Below are 13,489 nucleotides of genomic sequence, written 5' to 3' on the forward strand. Positions count from 1 at the left end.
AGGCAAAATTAACTTTAGTTGTTTTGTGTGCGCTACTATCTCATATAGTTTATACCTTTTCCAGTCCCTAGCATGTGGATGACTAAATGAGCTTGTTAGGAGCTTCACTGTAAGCTATCAAAAAGGACCTCACCTAGACATGTCAAAAGCTATTTGGTATCAGTGGGGCACATGAATATCAAATCTGCTGAACAGACAGTAAATCTGTTTTCTGTCTTTTGTCTTAAGAAGGGAACCCAGCTTTTGTAAAATCTGGGTTCCATATGCAGAGCCAGCTATGAAGTCTTTCCTTTCACAGGAAAAGCCTGCACCAGTGTCCTCAAAGTCTCATCAGCTCTGTTATGCCTCTCATGTCCCTTCCTTCCCCCCAGGAGATTCAAAGTACCAGTGCTTTGGTCAGGCATGCCTTTTCTTGACTAGAGACAGATGGTTATAAGTAGGTTTCACATCCCCACTACCTGTTAATAAAGAATCACATTGAAGGACAAAGGTGAAGAGCCTAGCAAGGAACTGCAGCTTCTGGTGTCAGTTGTATGAGTCAACAAAGATGATGTGAACAGGCTATAAACAGCCTATTAATATAATTCACTGGTAGTCTGGCTACAAAAGTTTGTTACAATCCTTTCCCCCTGATTTATGGCTTTGAGGGGAGGTTATTTTAAGATATCAAGAACTAAGTTCAGGAATATGGTTAACTGATGAAATTACCCTGTGCATGTACCCTGTAGATGGTGCAAGGCATGTTTCCTGTGGATAGCTGGGCCAAGTTCACCAGCAACTGTGTGCTAGCAAAAATCCATCCAAATAGTGGCTTAAGAATGTATAACAGTGAAACACCACAGGAGGAACACTGCAGAAGGATCTCTGTTTATTAACTCTGGGTCTGGGGCTGAATGTGACGATGTTTCAGCTTTACATCAACATTTATGTGCTCTGAAAAAAAGCTGGCACTTCACAGCAGAAACTGCTTTTCTTTAAAATAATAATAATAAAAAATTTAAAGTAAAATGAGAACCAAAGTGAGTTACAGATGTCAAGGACTGTAGGCTGCCAGTGATGACATGAGATAGCATTCAGATGACTTAGGCAGTGCGTGAATAAACTGAAAATTCTTTTGTTGAAAAAAGACAGGAAAAAGAAAAGATGGTTTTCACTTCCTCTCTTTCTCTAATGCACAACCTTTCTTCTCTACTTCTGAGCTCATGCATCTCTCCCTTACGTGTTTCAGACGCACTCAAAAGTCTGTTCTTTTTGGTTCTTGGTTTTCCATGAAAGCCTTCTCATTTCCATGACAGTTGGTTCTCTGGATTTCAACATGGTGCATCTTGAAGAATGCACATTTGTGTTAACAGAACAAAACCAGGATAACTGACATGGATACATTTGAGATCCCACTCTGTGCTAAGTGGCTGCATCTCCAGTCCCACCATCGCTGCCATCTACACCACCACTGGTGGGACAAGTGCATTCTCCTCCTTCCACCATCACCACCATGGAAAGCACAATAGACACAAATTTTAAGGCAAAAGAGCAAGCTCCAGAAATAGATAATAAATAACAAGGTTAAAATGATTTTCAAAACTGTATATACTCAGTCTTTAGTGGAGACCAGCAGAGTGAGGGTGACCATTGTATTGTGCTTGTTACTGGTCTGCACCCATTGAGTTCTCCAGTGCTCAGGCCACACATTAGAGAAGGATCAGTCACTGTAGATTAGCAGATGTCATCCATTTTAGTGACAGCAGAACTAAGTGATACTCCTTTTTCTGCAGCAGTCAGTAGTATCTCTAAAGACATTTCCAAATTCAATTGCTGATGGGTTAATTCCTCTTCTCTTATATCATGCTGCAGACTGGACAGCTGCCTCAGCTGGTGTCTGAATCCTCAACAAAGAAGAGGTCAGCAAAACTATTTTTCAACATTTAGCAGAAATCTACTGAAACTGTCAATTTTAGAAAGCTGATGGCAAGTTGTTTGACAGATGCCAAGTGGTAAGAGCCCAAATATACTATTGGGAATGTTTATTTGTGGGCATAATCTCCCCTGTCAAACTGAAGAAAAGGAAACCATGCAGGTTTCAGATATTAAGTGACAGATTTCATGCAGTCTTTCTTTCGCTGGAAACGTGAGTGCATGTTAAACATAGAAGTGCTCTTCCCAATCCCTAGGAACACGTCAGTGCAAAAGGCACAAAACCCTTTGAAACTGAACTGAGAAAATGAAGGGTAAAGTATTGGTTGTTTTGCTAACAAAAATATTTTAAAACCTCTCTGAAACCTGACCTAATTAGGAAGGTCAGGTTTAAAAATAGACTCTATTTTCTTTGTGAAAGCTCAGAGAGAGTCTACAAATCAAGGTGCCTTCCCAAGTTTTCTGGGCAGTATTGACACCATCTCTCTAGGTAGTGCTTTTAATCAGCAGACTCTGATGCCTTTTCTGCAGTAGGTTGGTATCTCTCCACTTGAGTTTGGGCAAGGCAAAGCAGGAATGCAGAGTTGCAGTTCTGGGCTAGAGTCTAAGACTAGTTAATTCTGACCTTGTGTTGTAGTTACCACATGGTACTGATCAAGATCAGTTGTGGCATTGCCAAGGAAGGGTGGAGGCATCACCTGAGGTACAAAGCTGTCATTATGGCTGTCAAAGTTTAGCTGTGCTTAAGCCACTCTTTCTTCTTAGTATTTCCATCCCTGGAACTTAGCACTACATTTTTTCTCCCTCACTCTTAAACCTTTGGTCTTAGGTTTTTTTCCAGTACCAAATATCCGATATGTCTATACGTCTGTTTATTTTGCCAAAATTAACCTTGGGTTTCCCTTTCTGACATAAAACACCTGTTATAAAGCACTCACTCAGTTATGTCCCAACTTTCCCCGTTATCCCTCTTATAGCCTTGCTGTACACCATTATCTTTCTTTTTATGGTGCCAGCTTCGTTTTTACTATCTGCTTAGTAAATCCACATAATTTATTCTAATAGGATAAAGGCAATTTTCTCTTCAATTCTCATTTTTTCTAGGCCTTGTTAGGGGATCCATGCTAATCACAGTTAATAGTTTTAGTATTTTGCACACTCTATAAAGGTGAATATCACTTTCCACATGATCACTTACGTCCAAGTGTTTCAAACCTGAGAGACAAGGTTTGTCTTGGCACTGGCACCTAAAGCATTCCTGGTGTCAGAAAGAAAAAAACATTAAAATTCTTGTACTGTACTTTGGTTGCTGTCTTTTACGTTCAAAGATGCAGGGTTCTGGATTCCGTACTTGCTCAAGAGTTTCTGTAACAGAAAGAGGGATGTGAACTCAGGTATATGAAAAGGGTGCTGCCATAGACTTTTAGAGAGAATCCATTCATTTCAGCTTCTGCAAGACCTAAGCTCTTGATCAAATCTTTAATTTGCCAAAAAGGGACAATGTAAAATATATTCCTTAACTGGAAATATACTATTTTAACCTGTTTAAAATAATAATTTCCATTATTGGAAAAATGTTTCAGTTAATGAAATGGGGTTTTTTAATATGATTTTTTTTTTCCTTTGAAATCCATGTACAGATGGAATTAAAGCCTATGACTTCAGGCTGGTTTTCATCACAAAAATACCTCTTAAAGAGAAAAAGACAAAATGTTTAACCTTAAATTTAAGAGATGACCATGGAGGCAAAATAAGTTGCCCCCAGTCCTCAGCAGTGGTTATGGGGCAACACAAGGAGACTAATCAACTTCTAATGTGACACAGGGCTACCTTGACTACTAATTATCAACTGTGTTGTGGCAGGATTTGGGTACACTTGGTAATTATGGATAGAGAGAAAGGCCAAATCCTGGTCCAAAGTCCTTGCAGTATCCTAGCAGGCAGAATCAGGGCAGTGGTGAATGGAGAAAGAGTGAGCTGTCTTTTTCCACTGGTGGTCACCTTGCACAAGAGGAATCTCTCCTGCCCAGCAGTCACTGGTGGGGTTCCCTAATGCCCAGTATTGGGGCCAGTCATGTTTAATATCTCTGTTGACGATCTGGACAAGGGGTTGAGTGCTCCCTCAGTGAGTTCAAAGTTGGGCAGGAGAGTTGATCTGCTGGAGGGTAGGAAGGTTCTGCAGAGGGATCTAAACAGACTGGATCAGTGGGCTGAGGCTCAGTAATGCGGTGCTGGCTCCAGTGCTTGGTTCACAGCAAAAACCCATGCAGCACTACAAACGTGGGGAGGAGCAGCTGGAAAGCTGCCCAGCAGAAAAGGAACTGAGGGTGCTGGTCAACAGCCAGCAGAGTGCCCAGTTATCCTGGCTTGTACAAAAAAAATGTGACCATCAGGACCAAAGGAGTGATTTTCCCTCTGTACTCACCACTGGTGAGGCCACACCTTGAATGTTGTGTTCAGTTCTGGGCCCCTCACTACTAGAAAAATGCTGGGGTGCTGGAGCATATCCAGAGAAGGGCAACAAAGCTGGTGCAGATTCTATGGAGAGTAAATCATATGAGACAAGTGGAGGCTCAGGGGTGACTTTATCACTCTCTCCAACTGCCTGACAGGAGGTTGTAGCAAGGTGTCTCTTCTCCCAGGCAGCCAGTGACAGGACAAGAGGACATAGCATCAAGCTGCACCAGTAGAGGTTCAGTTTGGGGATCAGGAGGAATTTTTTTCATGGAAGGGGTTGTCAAGCGTTGGAATGGACTGCAAGGTAGTGGAGTCACCATCCCTGAAAGTGTTTAAGAAATTATTGGACATAGTGCTATGGTTTACATGACAAGGTGGTGATCAGTCAAAGGCTGGACTTGATGATTTTGGAGGTCTTCTCTAACCTAAATGATTCTTTTTTTTTTTTTTTTAGGCTCCCCATTTATGTCCCTAATGCTGGGACAAAAGAGGACACTGGAATGTAAGTGTAGTTCATTCCTGGTCTAACCAAAGATCATCTAGCTACAAGCCCAGGAAACCTGATTTTTCTGCTATGGAAAAAAATAGGATCCATGATAGATAATATCTATTTCTTTTTTGTTGGAAAGGAGCTGTTTGCACACTTTTAAAATTCCCCTTGTTTTTATCCTTGAGATATCCAATGTACATGACTTATACCCATTTATGAACTATATCTATGATTGTATTTCTTCAGCACTAGCAGCAAAGTATTATCCAATTAGTTAAGTTTCATTTGTGTTCCATAGTAACAGCAGTAACAATTCTGTCAAATTTTGTTAACCTTTCCTGTATCAGGAAAACCCAGCCCAACCTGGTACCCTGCAAGAATGCTTGAGATTAACACATGACTTACTCTTGTCTAGCTATATTTTAAACTGCCAGATTTGAGCACTACAAGACCATAAAAGTTCTTCATTAGAAAAAACTACACACTCACTTGGATTTAATATAAACTGTTATAATCTCATGTCTGTCATAAGGCAATATTAATTTCTATGTCCCCCAGAAGCCTAATTGATTTGTATTTTCATTGCTGCACTCAGTATTGGTGAAGGTTTTAAGATCAACCATGAATACTGTACTATGGTCCACAATAAGTTAAGCTCTAAAACCAGCCCAAAAATCCTGGTAATGTTGAACTGAAATATTGGTTCAGGCTCTTTTCTGATCCATGCTAAATGAACTGTTAGCTTTAAAGGGGCCATAATTTCACCTCTGATCACCTGAAAGCTGATGGCAACCTATTTGGCTTGTAGCCACTTTTCAAATTCCAGGTTGATTGGTTTCCTCACTTTGATATAACTAATGGAAGCAAGCTGGCTTCTCCTGCAAAGCCGTGCAGGCAGGGCAGGAAGTGCTTACCTCGTAGGGCTGTCTTCACGCTGCTGAAATGGAAACCCTCTCGGTGTCAGCCTTCCAGCAAAGTGTATGCTAGGAGTTACACAAACTTGTGAACTGTATTCCCCCAGTGTTATTTACGACCACATTATTTCAAATAAGCTTAGTTTTGCTCTGTGAGCTTAGCTGTTGCCAGATAAATCAGTGGTATGTTATGGGTACTGAAATATGTTATTCAAGTCCTAATCCTGAATGCTTTCGAAACTGCAGGCTTTAAAAAAAATCCTTTTTATGCCAGAACACCCCCAGTCCTGTTCCACATACTGTTAAAATAAGCAAAAGCAATGCCTTTCACCATGCCACAGTGTGGGAATGCTTCTCCCTCCATCCTTACCGTGTGGATATAAGCCAGAAATATCTGGTGTTTGCGGTGCCTGGTGGGTCCAGCAGCAGGATCCTCTCTTCACCCGCTGGGTTTCTGTGATCATGGCTGTGAGACTTCAGGCAGCAGAAGGCCGCTGGAGCAGCTCTTCAGTGACAGCGGCGCTGCTCCCAGACCGTATCACATGCCCTGTTACAAGCTCTGCATGAGCTGGGAGAGTTGTAAACCACAGCATTTCTTCTCACTTTCCAAGCTCACTAGGCCAGAAATGAAACCTCCTTTTTCTATGTTCACCTTACTCGTCCTTGTTTTCTATCTCTTAATTTTCTTTTTCTTTATTCTTTTATAACAACCATTTTTCCTTACACCTACCAGGAGAGGTGAACAAAAATTACAGACACATCACTGAGAAAAAATGGAAAAAGCACCACTACTGAAGCTTTTGGGAAGTGGTTGATAGCCTTCTTTTAATGCTTTCTACCGTTGGCCTTCAAATCAAAACTCATTTTCTTTACTCGTTGTCTCAGGGCGTATTCTACTGCTGTATGTTCACAGAGGGAAAATATGCAGAGATCAGCAGTTTCAAAGGCAGTCTCTAATTTTAGGTCCTTAGCTTTGGATATTTTGGGACAGAACTTTGGACACAACAAAAAAATTGCAAGGAACTATAAATCTAGATGAAGTAAGTAACACCCAAGACATCTCGAACTGGAGACCCCAAACCAGACTCTTCTATTAAAAAAAAAAAAAAGAAAAAGTTTTAACATTTACCAGAAAGGTTTTTTCATAGTTGTTGAGGTTTCTATTCTTCCCAGCACTTCCCACTATTCCTATTTTCATATTGCCATTACAGGCAACTCTGAAACTCTCCTACCAATCCAAGGGCTGCAAAAGTCAAGAGAAAAATTTGCCCTTTCTCATAAATGTGTACATGATCATCTTTAGGGCTGTGTAAAGTCTGATGATTTTTTTAACCAAAAAATGCTCCTTGTGACTTTTTTTACTTTGCTGAAATTGTTCTAAATACTTCTAAATTGCCAATTTATTGTTTATTAGTATTCCTTAAACAGGCAATTTCCAACATACAGCAAATAAATTAGCTATTTAAATCTCGCTTGCTTAATAAAGCTCAAAAGTTCTGATTTATTACTTTTTAATGAAAATTAAATATGAAATGAGGAAAAAGACAAAAAAGCCTGAAAGAAAATTAAAAAAAAAAAAAGTTCACTTAAAATATCTTTCACAAATACAAGAAAACAAAGAAGAAATAAATATTGTTTCAGGAGCTTGAGGAACATGTTCCAAGCTGTTCAAGTGCACAATCAAGTCACACACTAGCCAGAGATTTACTTTAACCAACAAACAATGTGAGTGACAGCTTTCCTGAAGACTTCAAGCCCAAACTTTCGAATGGACCACTGTATCCAACCAAAGGAGAGTGAGCCATCATGTCCTTGCAGCCTGCCAGGAACTGCATCTTGACTTCCATCATCAAGGTGAAAGTCAAGAAGAAGCTCCATCCTGTCTCAAGGACTGAAAAATAGACAGACATACATATGCCTGTCAGGGAGACTTCAAAAGTCAGGAACTAGAAAAGATTTTTCCAATGCTCCAGCAAACTGCTTCCATATCATTGTCATGAATTTTTTATGCCTTTAAAATGAGCACTGAAATAAAGAAATCTTGTTTTCCACTGAAGTTTTGGTCCAAAGCAGTGGTTTCAGCTTACAGTAAATCTTGTGCTGTGGCAGACCATGGGTTTCTTGTATTGTTTCATGGAAGGCAACTAAGAAAAGCACCACTGGGCAAGTTTAAGTGTATGGTACTGCAGATGTATGTATGTCCATACAAAAGTGTACACACAAGCACATTTTGTTCATCTTGAATAACATTCCCATCTGCTAAGTAAACAAGTCACATTTTATGATTTATAAAATTTTGAAGTGTCCTGAAATGCTTTGTGAGTAAAGAAATTAATAATAGTTTTTGTGTAAGGAAACCAGACAAGCAGATTCTGTTCCAAGCCATTGAAATGTAGTTCTCTCCAATGAAAAAGTTGGACAGACAATTGTGTGTTCTCTGTTGTCTTTCTTAAGACCTGTGAAGGATCTTTCTAAACTTATCTTTCCTCTCTAACATGCCAGCCTTTCTGCTTAATTCTGCCAATTAATTAATATTTCCTCTAACTCTGCAAAACAGGTGGATGGGCTCCTAAGGACTTTGATTCGAAATTGAGCATAAACTGGTTGTATAAAAATAGAGATTTAAAGATGTGGCTTTTCATCACACTTCTGACTATTGATTTAAACCCCAAAGTCTAAAGCTGGTGCTTGGTCCCTTCAAGCCTGGTGTGCATTGCATAGGTCCTGGCAGTTCTGGCTGTGTGGGGGGATGACTCGTTTTGCTTTAGTTTTCAATTAAGTGATCTTGGGAAAGACGAGCAAGACACGCTTGTGTGTTAATTATTAATATGTGTATACCTTTAAAAAACCACACAGACTCATGATTTTTGGTACGTGTGACATGAAAGGAGGGAGAGGTTGATAACAGTCAGGAAGGCCCTCCTGCCTCTGCCTAGCCTATCCCGCCATGGAGAGCCCAGCCTTGCCCTCCACACCCTCCGGTCCAGGGCAGACTCTTCTGGGGCAGGGTGTGCTGCTGGCCGGTCGCCGTGGAGCATCATCTTCCCGGGGCTGCAAGAGCCTGTCCCCGCCGCGGGGAGGGAGGTTCACAGTCCCCACGCCCCCCGGGACAGGCACGGCACCGGCGGCTGCGAACCCACTCACCCCATCACAAAGATTTTGCAATATTGGGATTAAATGATCACAAACGAAGTCGTGTACTGCTCGGTGGTGCTTCAAATTATAGCTGCAGAGCGTTAGGGGTTCAAGTTGTTAGTGAAAATTTCGGCAGCTTTCAGTAACAGTTTTAAACCGGAAAAAAAATCTGTGAAGTACTCAAACTTAGTTATTTATTTTTAGTAAAAATGTCATCGCTGTCATTAAATATAAACTTTAGGTTTATACGGAGAATAGTGTATTTTCTGCACGTGAAGGGACATTAAACTCTTAACGTGTCCAGCTGATGCGACGATATGTAAGCAGTAGATGATCTTCCAAGCCACGCTCTACACAAACCACGCTTTACACACACAGCACGGCACGTTGGAATAGGTGCCTCTGGATGCGCTTATCCTGGCGCCTCTGCAGCGGCTGTGCGTGCGCTCGTCAGCTTGTACCACAAACAGATTTACCACACGGCTCTGGCTCGGGAAGAACGTGTTTAATGATCCTCCTAGCTGCGAGACCTCCTGCGTGCTCATCTGTCCGTCCGTCCGTGTGTCTGTGTTGAGTTGCGCCCGGCTGTTCGCGCTCTGCGCGGACAAAGACGTCTCCCGCTCAGGAGCGCGGCAGCCCGCAAAGTGTGAATAATTTTCAGCGAGGAGTTACACTAAATGGGAAAGCTTTTAGCACATTATCCGCTGGCAATTGGATATAATCTAATTGTCAACCCTCGGGTCTTAATAGAGGCTTTCTCTTTCCACCATTGGATTTGCATCTGGGAGATGCCTAATAGGTTTAAAATGCCTCGCATTTTGCTCCAATAATCCACCTTCTCGCTGTAGGTGACATTGAGATGTTTTTGTTGTGAAATTGGATCTCAGGTACCTGGCCTTCTGCCTTGCTGGCGCGGCTTTTTCCGTGAAGCGGACAGCATGGAGCGGCGGCAGGGGAGCGATGTCCTCGCCGCAGCAGGAGCGCTGGGAACGGGGGCTGCTCCGAAATCGGGGAACGCAAAGAGAGGGGGAATCCGGCGGACAGAGCAATAGAATTACGTGCAGCGGAGGACAAAAAAGCTCTTGAAAGCAGGGCTGGTAATCTTGTGAGGTTGCAGAGGAGCAGAGGCAGACCCGGGTAGCGCTGTAGCCATGGCTTTGAAAAGTAGCGGTGCTCTCTCAAGGCACGAACAGACGAGCCGGAGACCCTGCCCGAGCGAATAAATACCATTCTTTATGCTGAAAAAACTGTTTTTATCTACAAGGGTGAAAAATAAGAAAGAGCAAAAGATTTTAACTCTTCCCTCCCGAGCAGGAGTAAACTCAACCCCAAAGCAGCGCTGTAGGTTACCTTGGAGAGAGGCTGCGGGCTGGAGGGTCAGACACACGCCCCGGGCAGCAGCGGGCCAGCAGCGGTCAGGGTGGGACGGCGGCAGGGAGGGTCTCGGCAGCGGCACCCCGCACCCGTAGGCTCCTAATTAAAGGGAAACGCGGTCCTCGCCCTCCGCACAGGCTACGGATCCGGAGGGGAGAACGGGGAAGTAACGGAGGAGGAGGGATGGAGGCAAATGCCAGGTTATCCCAAGGGACAGCCGTGAGAAGAGCGGGTGTCAGCTGGGCTCGGTGTCGGGCCCGTTTTCGGGGCGCATCCCCGCGGGTGCCGCCGCACAGGTTTGTCTCTGCCGCGTGAAGTGTGCGGGGTGGGGGCTTTTACGGAAACAAAAAAGGAGTAAAAAGGCAACGGCCCCTCATCACTACGCGAAAGAGTTGCTTAAAACCTGAGCGTGGTTCCCTGCCCGGTGTGCGCCCCTCTCCGCACACCCCGCCCGCCCGCGGGCCTGCGCGGCCGCGCAGCGCCGCAGCTCTTATCACCCAGGCGAAGGCGCACCTGAAACCATCCCTCTGGACCCTAGGCTGATAGGCGGGTTTCTGCGGGTTTTCTGTCCCTCGTGTGTCGTTCCCGTCGTGATGTTGTGTAGGTGAGGAAAGGGCCGGGAAGAAGCGGTGCTCATGGTTTTCACGGGATCGAGCTTTCCCCTTGGTTCGTCAGGGATCAGAGAGGGGTATTGGAGGCGTGCTGCAAGCTCTCTGTTTGAGACCTGACGGCGAAACTGAGACCTAATCCTGATTAAAGCTGGGAACAGAACGAGCGAGATGAGGTGTGTGGCGATTACCGCACTCTGCTTTTTGCTTGTGCCCAAGAGAGTAAGGAGCTTTTTAGGCAAAGGAAAATGAAAAAAAAAAAAGTATTTTGAAAGGATAATGAAGCCTAATGAATGTCTCTGCCACAGCAGGCTGACAGCAGCGACAAACACATGGATTTGCTAGATTAAAAACAAATCTGCAGCGTAGACTGCGTGTTCTTCATATACGGGTAAACAATAACGAAGGATTTAATTGAAACGGGTTCAAACGAGGCAACCGCCCTGTTGGGGAGCAGCAGGGTTGGTAACTCTGCTCTCGGGAGGGGGTCGGTACAGTGGTGACAGCCGCTCTGTGCCTAGGCGCGGCAGGGACTGGCAGCTCCGGTTGGCATCCCCTGGGAAGAGCGCGCGGACGTTTCTCAATACACCCACTTGGCTGGGAAAGCAGAGAGGCATCAAGGGCTCTGGGGTAGCAGTGTGTTCCCCTGCCACCCCCTGGTCTTTGGAAGCCGGCCCGTCGCCGGAGAGGGCCGTGGGCAGGGACGGCAAAGCAGCCCAGGGAAGCCGGGCTCTCACCCTTTCCGCGCTCGGGCTGATCCCAGTGTCTCCCCAGTTCGGCCCCGGCGGGGGAGGGAGCCGAAGCGAGGATTAGACGGCCGGAGTTGAGACCCATTCCCTGCCCACGGGGAAGGAGGGGGTGCTCTGGGCGTCTAGACAAGGCTCATTTCCTTATCGGAGACGGAGCGAGGGAAAAAAAGTCTAAAAAAAATTTACAGATTCTCGTCGGATAGAGCAAAAAATTGCAGGGCTTAACCAAGCAAAAGAAAAGCCATCCCGTGTGGACGGACCCGTTGAAAATAAAATAAAACGAAGCTCCTGGTTTCTTTCCACCCCGTTTTTTTTACCTCCAAGGTACAAGCAGAGATCTGCAAGCCCCCAAAGCCAGTTCCTCTCCCCGGGGGAAACCTCCTGCCTGGAGGTGACCGGCAGCCCCTTCCCAGTTCCACGACAGCGCTGCGGCCTCGGTTGCCCCTCGCCCGCCGCTCCGCTCCCCCTCCGCGCCCGGGTGCGCCGTGCCCCGCTCACCGCGCAGCGCTTCCCCGCCGCGGCCACGTCCTCCTCCCCCGGGCCAAGGCAGTGACCGCCCGCCCCGCGGGACTGGAAATCCCGCGGCGAGGGACAGCAGCAATCGGTCCGGAGCTGCCTCGGCTGCCGGGGCTGAGGCGGTGTTTCTCAGACGGACGCACAGAAATTCCAGTCCCCACCGCCCCTCTCCCCTCAGCCCCGATGGACCGGGGGCAGCCCCTGCTAGGGACAGGTATGTTACGACCTCACTGCTGGGGGACAGAAATAAGCAAGGGAAAAGTGGGAAAAGTAGAGGTTGTTTGGGGGGGGGATTGTTTTTTTTTTTGGGGGGGGGGGGGGTCGGTTTTGGTTTGTTGTTTTTTTTTTTTTTTATTATTATTTTTGAGGGGTTTTTTTGGTAGGATCTGCTGTTACTTTGATAGGTTTTATTATCCTTACTTGCGCGGCGCGTACAGTAGGTTAGAAACCAAAGGAGACTTAGGCATCCCTGTTATCACCAGAGGAAAGGTGAAGAGGATAACTTCCCCGGCTGTTTGTACCCTCCTTTGTCTGTCTTTCCAGGCAGGCCGGACCCTGCTTTTCAGGTAGGGCCAAGGGAGCGCAGGGCCGGGAGCTCGGCACCCCCGTCCCGCCGCCCCTCGCACTCCCGGAGGGCTCCCAGGAGCGGGGCTGTCGCGCAGGGAAACCGGACCCGTATTTGGCGGGGTGTCCCTCGGGATGACGTGGTAAAGTGTTGAGGGGACTTTTTGTTTGGTTTTTTTTTAAGATTATTGTCGGCAGAACCTCTCGTCTCTGCTTCCCTGTGTCGAGCAAGAGGCGATGTTTCGTGAGCTGACCTTCCCGGCTCGCCGGCCGCGGGGCTGGCTGTGCTCTCCCCTTTCGCCCCTCTCCTCCCGCTAATGCCTGAGGCGAGACCGGGCCCCCAGACCGCTGTGGGCCACGCCGAAATCCTCTGCCAGACGCTTTAGGCGCTTCTAAATATGCACGTCCCGTTTGCGATAGATATTCTATCTCTTAGCATATCCAGGTAACAAAAGGGCAAACTGCAGTTGGTTCTCGCTGATCTCAAAGCGATAAAGCACTGTTTCGTCCTCCCCACTCCACTGGCTGGACAGGCTGACCCAAATAATTTTTTCTCCATAACAATTAATTTAGTAGGAACGGGGTTGACACCGGGTATATGTATGGCTCTTGGCACAAGCCTGCATAATAAGAGTCCTTAGATTCTGTTCTAGGTTTAAAAGGTGGAACTTCATTGATAAAGTTGTACGTCCTCTTGTTAGTCGTTCTAGCGAGTAAATATCTTCAGTGATACTTTCATTTAAAGGAATTTTATTTAAACGCACCGCTTTT

The sequence above is a fragment of the Fringilla coelebs genome, assembly GCF_963513975.1.
Source record: "Fringilla coelebs genome assembly, chromosome: 1".
NCBI classification, from domain to species: Eukaryota; Metazoa; Chordata; class Aves; order Passeriformes; family Fringillidae; genus Fringilla; species Fringilla coelebs.